The 9,070-nt window shown below is 46.4% G+C and overlaps 1 pseudogene; it reads right to left on the bottom strand.

Annotated features, from left to right (window-relative positions):
* Positions 1-2,548: 2,548 nt before the first annotated feature.
* On the bottom strand, positions 2,549-3,348 carry LOC102845465 (annotated as a pseudogene).
* Between the last annotated feature and the right edge of the window lie 5,722 nt (positions 3,349-9,070).

The raw sequence follows: 9,070 nt of genomic DNA, 5'->3' as shown, positions 1-9,070 counted from the left end.
TAACATCAGCTACAATATCTCTAGTACCACGACCCCTTCTAAACCCAGCCTGGACTTCTGGTAGTTCTCTGTTGATGTGCTGTTCCAGTCGTTTTGGGATAATCTTCAGTAAAATCTTGCTTGCATGTGAAATCAATGCTATTGTTCTGTAGTTTCCACATTCTGTTGGGTCACCTCTCTTTTCCACTGGACGATCAGCTATGTGTTCATTCTGACTTAACAGCACATCCGTTCTGACTTAACAGCACATAATGACAACAACGAAACAGGAATTAGAGAGCTCTGGTGGCCTAGTGGCTAAGGCATTGCACTGTCGACCCAAAGATTGGAAATTGTCAGCTGCTCATAGGGAGAATGGTGGACGGTCTCCTCTGTGACTCAACACCTCACATACCTGCTGAAGGGTCACCTTCGAATCAGTCCATTAATGAGAGTGAATCGATCAATCTTCTCAAGGGTCTTCCTCTCTTGCTCTGTCCCTCCACCCTCCCAAACATGATGTCCCTCTCCAAGGATTGGTCCCTCCTTGCAACATGCCCAAAGTATGTCAGATGAAGCTTCAGAATCCTTGCCTCCAAGGGAGCTCTGGTGGCCTAGTGGCAAGACGCTTCACTGCAATCCCAGAGGTACACAGTTCAAATCCACCAGATGCTCTGCTGGAGAAGGAGGGAGCAATCTCTTCCTGTACCAGTCAGATCTGACTTGACAGTACACGTAAAAATAATACAATAAAAATTTAAAAAAAAAAGAAATCCTTGCCTCCAAGGAACAGCCCAGTTTCACCCTCCTCTCCAGGACAAACCTGTTTGTTCTCCTAGAAGCCCATGGTATATTCAACACTCTTCTTCAGCACCACAGGTCAAAGGCATCAGTTCTCTTTCTAGCATCTTTAGTCGTTGTCCAGCTCTCTGACACATAGCATGCAATTGCAAAAACTAACTACGGCTGGATCAGGTGCACCTTAGTCTGTAGCCTGACATCATCCTTGCTCTTCAGTACTTTGGAGAGATCCCTGACAACTAACTTTCCCAGTGCAATTCGTCTCTTGATTTCCTGGCTGTTGGTACCAAAAGTAATGATTGTGGAGCCAAGCAAACTAAAATTGGTAACAATCATAATCTCTTCACCGTCCATTATGATGCTGCCAATTGGCCCAGTGGTGAGAATCTTTGTTTTGTTTTGGTTTTTTTTTTCAGGTTTTATTTTTAAATTTTTTTTACTAGTTTATTTACAAAATTCTAATACAAATTTGAACAAATTCTTTCAATTTCCCTCCCCGCCCCCTCAAATTGCACAATCCAATGATTAAGCCCCTTTTCCCCCTGTGCATCCACATCCCTCTGCTTCCAGCCTCTCCCACCCCTCCTGGATCCTTATACTCCTTCTACAATCCTTGTGGGACTGAGTTAGTTCCTTCAGCATAATGCTTTTCAGTCCCTCCCAAGTTAAGTAATAATTTACAAAGTTATTGCTCCTGCGTGCTACATTGTGTGATTGTGCTATAATTTCTCAATTCATTCATTTGTGGTTTGATGTTTGGGCTGTTTCCATGTTCTTGCAATGGTGAATAATGCTGCTGTGAACACTGGTGTACAAATCTCAGTTTGTGCCTCTGGTCTCATATTCTCAGGATATATTCCAAGTAGTAGAATAGCTGGGTCATATGGAATTTCTTTGTTCAGCTTTTTGAGGAGGTGCCAAATTGCCTTCCAGAATGGTTGCACCATTTTACAATCCCACCAGCAGTGTATAAGAGTTCCTTTCTTGTCACATCCTTTTCAACATCTATTACTTGCTGCCCTGTTAAACTTTGCCACTCTTACTGGAGTGAGGTGATACCTCATTGTGATTTTGATTTGTATCTCTCTTATTGCCAGTGATTTGGAGCATTTCTTCATGTGTCTGTTTGCCATTTGAATATCGTCCTCTGAATTCTTTCCATGTCTTTTGCCCATTTTGTAATTGGGTTATCAGTCTCTTTTCTGTGGAGGCCCAGGAATATTCTGTAAAAAAATAAATCTGTAAAACCCCACTTTGTTTTCTTGTTCTTTCTTTTCTTTCTTTTTTGGCGCAGAAATCATTCTTTCTCTTAGGGGAGTTTGTTGGGGCTTTGGTGATTGGGTAACTTGAGGATTTCGGGACCCTGAGTCTCCTTGACAGATGACTTGGGAAGGAGAGGTTAGGGGCTGGAGGCAGCAGCTAATTAAAGCAGTGGGTGATGTTCCTTCTCTCTGCTGCCGGAGAGCCCCTTCCTCACAACTCAGAGGACAAGGTTTTTGCAAACGCTGTTGCTTTACAAGGTTATGTGCATCATCTCGGTGGAACAGGCTCCGGAATGTGACTGCGTGCAGAGGAACTGGGGAGGGAGGCCGAGCTGGCTTAACTGCATAGATAGTGACCGCTCTGAACCCCGTCTCTGCCTCCTAAATGGAAAAGGTCTGGAGGGGCATACATACCAAAGCGAGCGGGGAAGGGAACAACATTAGGTTTGGCTTTCCAGATCCCCGCCTCTCCTGCACCAGGGACGCCCCCTTGTGGGCTGTCACCCTCAGCACGTCTTCAGCACCTGCTGCAAATGTTGACGCACGTCGGCTGCCGTGTCCCAGGGCACCACGGTGGCGCGGAAGGAGCTGGGCTCGGTCTTCTGCGCCTCCTGAATGAGGCGGTGCATGGGGTAGCCAAGGCGCGGGAAAGCCACGTCGCCGCCCGCCAGCAGCCCCATGGGGCAGAAGTCGTTGGCGCCGTCGCCCACGTAGAAGAGGCGCTCGAAGTGCATGCCATCGTGAGCCCTCACGCGCAAGTAGTCGCTGAGCCCCTTGTGCTTGCACATGTTGGCGGAGCAGCGCGCGGAGCTGTGCGGGTGGAACGGCCGCAGTGTCAACAGGGCCTGCGCATCGGGGCCGATGGGTTGCTGATGATGCGACGGAACAGGCCATGGTGGCCGGCAGCGCGCAGCGCGCTTTCTATGCCGAAGGTGTTGGCATCGGAGATGAGAATAACCTCGAAGCAGGCGCCCTGCTTGGCTACAAACTGGAGCAGGTCGCCCATGCCCGGAGACAGGGGGATGGCCTCGTAGACGGCACGCAGGTCCTGAGGCCAAACGCCCTGCTCGCCCAGGTACTTGAAGACACGCTGCATGTACTCGTTGTAGAAGCCCTGGCGGTAGGTGGCGCGCAGGCTCTCCAGCAGCAGTTGGCCCAGCGTGGTGCGCACGATCGAGTCATCGCTGTTTTCATCCACAATGGTCTCATCGAAGTCCAAAGTCAGGAGGAAGCGAGGAGCGCCCTGCGCGGCCATAACGTCCCTAGACAGGCATCGAAGGCCAAGAAGTGGAAAACACCCGCTCATTGTCAATACATCACCCTGGGCACCCCCTGTATAGATGCTGTTGGCTTCTAGTCGTCCAGAGCTCTGACAGTTCTGTCCCTGGTGATCAAATCTTGTAGTCACCAGGAGTCTGCTTAGAGAAGAGGCCAGTGCCCGCCGGATCGGAGAGTCCTCTGAATGCTTTAGTCAGGAACGAGATTTCGGTTGGAGTTGGCTGAGAGAGCTACTCAGGTACCATGTTCCTCCCGGAGACCGGGACTCATCATGTGGGGAGCGGCGATGGCAGCGGTTTATCCCGGCCCTGGGTTTTGGGGTTCCGGCTCACAAATCCCTCCAATCCGGAGGGGTTGTGGACGATTTGTGCCTGGTCTGTCCCCTCCACCTGCCCCCATCCCCCCCCACTTTGTTTTCTTGATGTTGAACTTTGATCCATATTGAAGGCTGCAGTCCTTGACCTTCTGCAGCAAGTGCTTCAGGTCCTCCTCAGTTTCGGCAAGCAGGGTTGTGTCGTCTGCATAATGCAGGTTGTTGATGAATCTTCCTTCAATCCTGATGCCACATTCCTCTTCATACAACCCAGCCTCCTGCATGATCTGTTCTGCATACTGGTTTAAAACATTTGGAGACAGAATACATCCCTGGCGGACACCCTTCCTGATTTTGAACCATGAAATGTTTCCTTGCTCTGTTCTGATGAATGCTTCCTGGTTCAAGTATAGGTTTCATGTAAGCACAATCAAATGTTCTGAGATGCCTATTCTTCTCAGAGTCATAGCAAGTAATTTAAGACCATCACTTTTATCAAGGGCACTTTAGTCTTTATATCAATAGTTGCAGTGGAAGGTGTCTAAATTAATTTCATATCTTCATAGCCATACTTCCCTCATTTCCCTTCATTGAGTGGACTCAGGTGGTCAGGTGAGCACTTATCTACTTATCATTCTCTTAAATGTCCAGTCTTAGATGAGGGTTCTTCAGTTGGACTCTGGCTTTCCTGCCTCAGTGCACCCAAAGGGCAATTCTGGGTAGGTCTTTTCTAATGTAAATTTTCTGAAAGGAGCTCAGGTTTTCAATATAAGTCCCCAATACCCTTTACACATCCTCCAATCCTGATATCACATTCCTCTTCGTAGAGTCCACTTTCACAAATTATTTCCTTAGCATACATATTGAACAGGTATGGAGAAAGGATACCCTGATATATACCTTTCATGATTTTGAACCACACAATGTTCTTTCTTCTGTTCAGACAATAACTTCTTGGTCTGCATACAGGTTTCTCATGAGCACAATTAAGTGTTCTGGGATTCCCATTCTTCTCACTGTGGCATCAGGATGGAAGAAGACTCATCAACAACCTGTACTGTGCAGATAACACAATCTTGCTTGCTGAAAAATGAGGAGGAGTTGAAGCACTTACTGCAGAGGATCAAAGCCTTCAATATAGATTACACCTCAACATCAAGAAGACAAAAATTGCCACCATGGGACCAATAGGCTACATCATGATAGATGGAGAAAAGGTTAAGATTGTCAACCTTATGTGGATGCACAATCAACATGCTTGATACCTGCAGTTAGGAGACCAGGAGACATATTGCATTTGGTAGAATCTGCTGCCAAGGACCTCTCCAAATTACTGAGAAGCAATGATGTCAGTTTGGGAACTAAGGTACATATGATTCAGGCCATGATCTTTTCTATAATATGCTATGTATTGGAGATCTGGACAATTAATAAGGATAATTTAAGAAGAATTGATTCCTTTGAGCCGTGGTGCTGGAGAAGAGTGCTGAATATCTCATGGACTGTAAAAAACAAACAAACACTCCACACACAACCCCAAACAGATATGTCTTGGGAAATGAGTAACCAGAGTAGTGCTACTTCATGACAAAGATGGTGAAAATACGGTCTCTCATGTTGTGGGCATGTTGCTAGGAGAGGCTATTCCCTACAAAGACATATCATGCTTGGGAAGGTGGAAGGTCAGGGTTAGGGTTAGGGTTAGGGTTAGGGTTAGGGTTAGGGTTGACACAGTGATTACAGCAACAGGCTTAAGTGTGTCAGAGATTGTGAGGATTGTATAGGATAGGACCGGCTTCCGGTCTGTTGTTCATAGGGTCACTATGAGTCATTCATGACTCGATGGCACCACACAACAACTCTGTACACAGGGCTACAGTATCAAACTAAAGTTTTGTGTTTCTTCAGGGAAAATACTAGTTTTCCTTTTAGCATATTCAATCAAGTACTGGCTGAAGGCAGAGCTACATGCTCTATAATCTATCACATTCACCTTTACATGTATCATACATGTAGGTCTGTTTGATTTTTTCTTTTGTTTTTAAAATTCATTCACTGTTGCATATTTTTCTTCCATTCCCCTCCCTTCCCCTGTCCACTTTGCAATGCACCCTCTGCTCCAGATTGTTGTGTAGGTCTGTTTTATAACACTCATCTTATTACTTCTCATTGTTGACAAGTCAGAACTGACCTATAGCTGACCCTCCAGTGGGTTTCTGAGGTTGCAAATAATGCAGGAAGAGATTTTCCATCTTTCTCCCTTGGAGCAGCTAGTGTGTTCAAACCCCAGACGTGTGCAGCTGATGGGTTAGCTGAGTAGGTCTCTGCAATGCTAGGTCGGAGGATCATACAACATCTACAGAGAGTTTAAATCAGCCCATAGACCGCTTAAAAATGTGTTGTGTTGCAGACCAAGGGTCCCAAAGAATAGAATAATTTTATAATAAAGAGACAAACAGCCAGGAATGAGATAGAGCAGAGAGTGTAAAACAGGGGGCCAACAGTACTCGACTGAAGACCTCGAGCCATGCTTCTCTGTGTATTTATATAGAATCACAAGGAAGTACAAAACAAAGGATAATGGTGAAATCTTTTACAGATAAGGCCAAGTTCCTCTTTATGTTAATCTCAAGAGGGAGGGATTCATTTGATAAAAACTAAGAACAATGTTGACTCCTAAGGAATGCCCCAGTGTCACAAGGTGACCTTCAGCTTGTATCAAGCCTCCCTCATTTCCAGATACAGCATTTGGTCTGCTATTATTAAATTTGATATTCGGCTTCCCTCAGTGTTGGTTTCATGTTCTTTCTCCACACCTTGACTGTCTTCAACTGCTAAGCCTATGGACTTGGGTCTCCAGCTAAGTAGAGCTAGAAGACCCTCATCCTCTAGAACTGATCTTTCTTATCTTGCATGTATTTGCCCCAAGTTCCTCTAGAAGCCGATTTTCTATCATCCATTTCCTCATCTCTGTTCCAGCAAAACATCTCTAACATTCCTTTCAGGAATTACCCACAACCACCAAAATTACTATTTAAGAATGAAAATTTTAACTTCCCATGGTCCTTCCTTTCTCTTACAAAGTCCCATGTTTCCAAGAGTCTGGAGTCATTGTAATAAATTCCACTTCTGATCATGAATATAAAAATGTCAAGGTGGAGCACCTGGCTTCTAACTTCCCAGGCTCAACAGCCCAAAGATAATTCCTACAAGGCAAAGGTCAAGCGAGTGCCCACTTTCCCACCTCCTCAACAGTTCTGGCACCTACCATCCCTCCCGTGGCACTCTACTTCTCAGCTGAGTTTGGAAGTTTATTGCAATGACCATGCAAAATCCACAGAGAACACTCATGATTTACTTTTTTAGCTTATTAGGGAAGTAACAGGTTACTGTTCAGGATCAGAAGTGACTCAGGATACAGTTCACCAGTCAAGACCGCTTCTTAGTCATGCCTGCAGGCACACCTCTCCCTGGCTCTTGGCCTGAGGTCCCCAAGCCTCTGCCTTGCTTGGGGCAAATATTATCATCATCATCATAATCATCATCATCTCTTCCAGTAAATGCCCAGGGGCACCCACTCCACAAGTAAGCCTCCTGGGAAAACACTAAAAAATTTCTTGCTCTGAGAGTCAAGGAGACCAGCTCAGCCCAGAGCTTGAAGGCTCTCTCATCCACCCCCAAGCCCTTGCCTGGAAGCGCTCAGCTTTATTGTCTGTGGGGTAGGAAGTCCACTGTGCCATCTTCTGCTGCCTTCCTGGTTCTGTGACCTCTGCTGGCACCATTTCTCTGCTGCTGTGGCTACTGCTTTCTGTCTCCACTATTACAGAGGGCTCTCTCTGTGTCTCCCTGATCTAGGAGGTTTTCAGCACAGGGATCCCAGGCCCAGAGGAAGTGCCCCCAATCCTACTCCTTCTTTCTTGGTAGAGACCCATATCTGGGCCACTTATTTTAAATGTAGTGGGATAGTAAAGGCCATTACTCCCCTCATTAGGGTTCCATACACCTTACTTGTGTAATCTTACCCCACCAGGGTGTCATGTACCTTATTTACACTTCTTGTTATTGTTGTTGTTAAGTGCCATCAAATCTCCTGTGACTCGTAGTGACCCTATGTACAGCAGCTCTGAAGCTGGTCCTGTCCTGAGCCCACCACATTGACCCTGGCACACCAACTTCCATTGCCCCAGTTACTGTATCAGTCCTTCTGACCTGGGGTCTTCCTCCTGTACTGTCCCTCCACCCTTTTGAGCACAACGTTCTTCTTCAAGAACCAGTCCCTCCTGGCCAAGTGCCCAAAGTATGTGAGATGGAGCTTCAGAATCCTTGCCTTCAAGGAGAGACTTGGTTTTACCCTCTCCAAGACAGACATATTTGTTTTCTTGGTGATCCATAGTATGTTCAAGACTGTTCTCCAGCACCACACCTTGAAGGCAGCCCTGCACATGCTCAGAGGTTGTGCCAGGAAACCTGAAGGACAACCAACTGGCCAATTGACTGGAAGGGATCTATATTTACTCTCATTCCAAAAATAAGGTAGCCCACAGAGCGTGGAACTTAACGAAGAAGATCACTAATACCACACACAAGCAAAATCCTGCTGAAGTATTTACTATCAAGCTATCCTATCATGACCTCTGGTGGCCTGGTAGCAAGAAGCTGCACTACACTCCCAATGGCACACAGTTTGAGGCCACCAGCTGCTCCATGGGAGAAGGATGGGCAATCTCCTACCCTGCAATCTTATGCCTCTGAAAACCTGTTAGAGGGGCAGCTGTGGTAGGTTCCGACTCTACGGTACACAACAAGAGTATCAGGCTGTCCAGTCTTGGTGGTTGGCCATCAGCACCTTATTTGCATAGATACACAGTCCTTTGGTGGATGTTACAGAGTATGATTAGAAGTCCAGTCCTAAGTAATTCAGCTCACTGCACCATCTCCATGGCTTCTCCAGTGGTCGGAATCTCTGGTTCGTGCTAGAAAGCCAGAGAGGTGGTGGGAATTGCAGGAGGGGACAGAGGGTTGACACTGTGAAGGCCACACGGATGGGACTGCAAGGCCAGATGGTGTCTCTCCCAGCTCCGGGGTCTCATCAGGAACCTGCAAACGTTTCCTGTAAAGGGAAGAGGATAAATCTTACAAACCTTCAGAGCCAAATATCTGTTGCAACTACTGAAACAGCCTCTGTGATGGAAAAGCAGACATGACAAGATGTAAATGAATGTCTGGTTTCTGATTAAACTATTTGCCAGAGCAATGACTGGCAGGCAGGACTGGTCACATGGTGGGCTAGCACGTGCTACTGCCCCCTCTCTGATCCCAACCCCAAAGAAATTGCTGAGAGTAGATATATTACTCCGGAGATGAAAAGACAAGGAAAAATGGGGTTGCCTTTATAGTAAAAAAAGTAATTTCTAGATCCATCTTGAAGTACAACATT

This window comes from Elephantulus edwardii, unplaced genomic scaffold (assembly GCF_000299155.1).
Source record: "Elephantulus edwardii isolate Elephantulus edwardi_28Jun2011 unplaced genomic scaffold, EleEdw1.0 scaffold00126, whole genome shotgun sequence".
Taxonomy (NCBI): Eukaryota; Metazoa; Chordata; class Mammalia; order Macroscelidea; family Macroscelididae; genus Elephantulus; species Elephantulus edwardii.
This window is presented reverse-complemented; position numbering and strand designations above follow the sequence as displayed.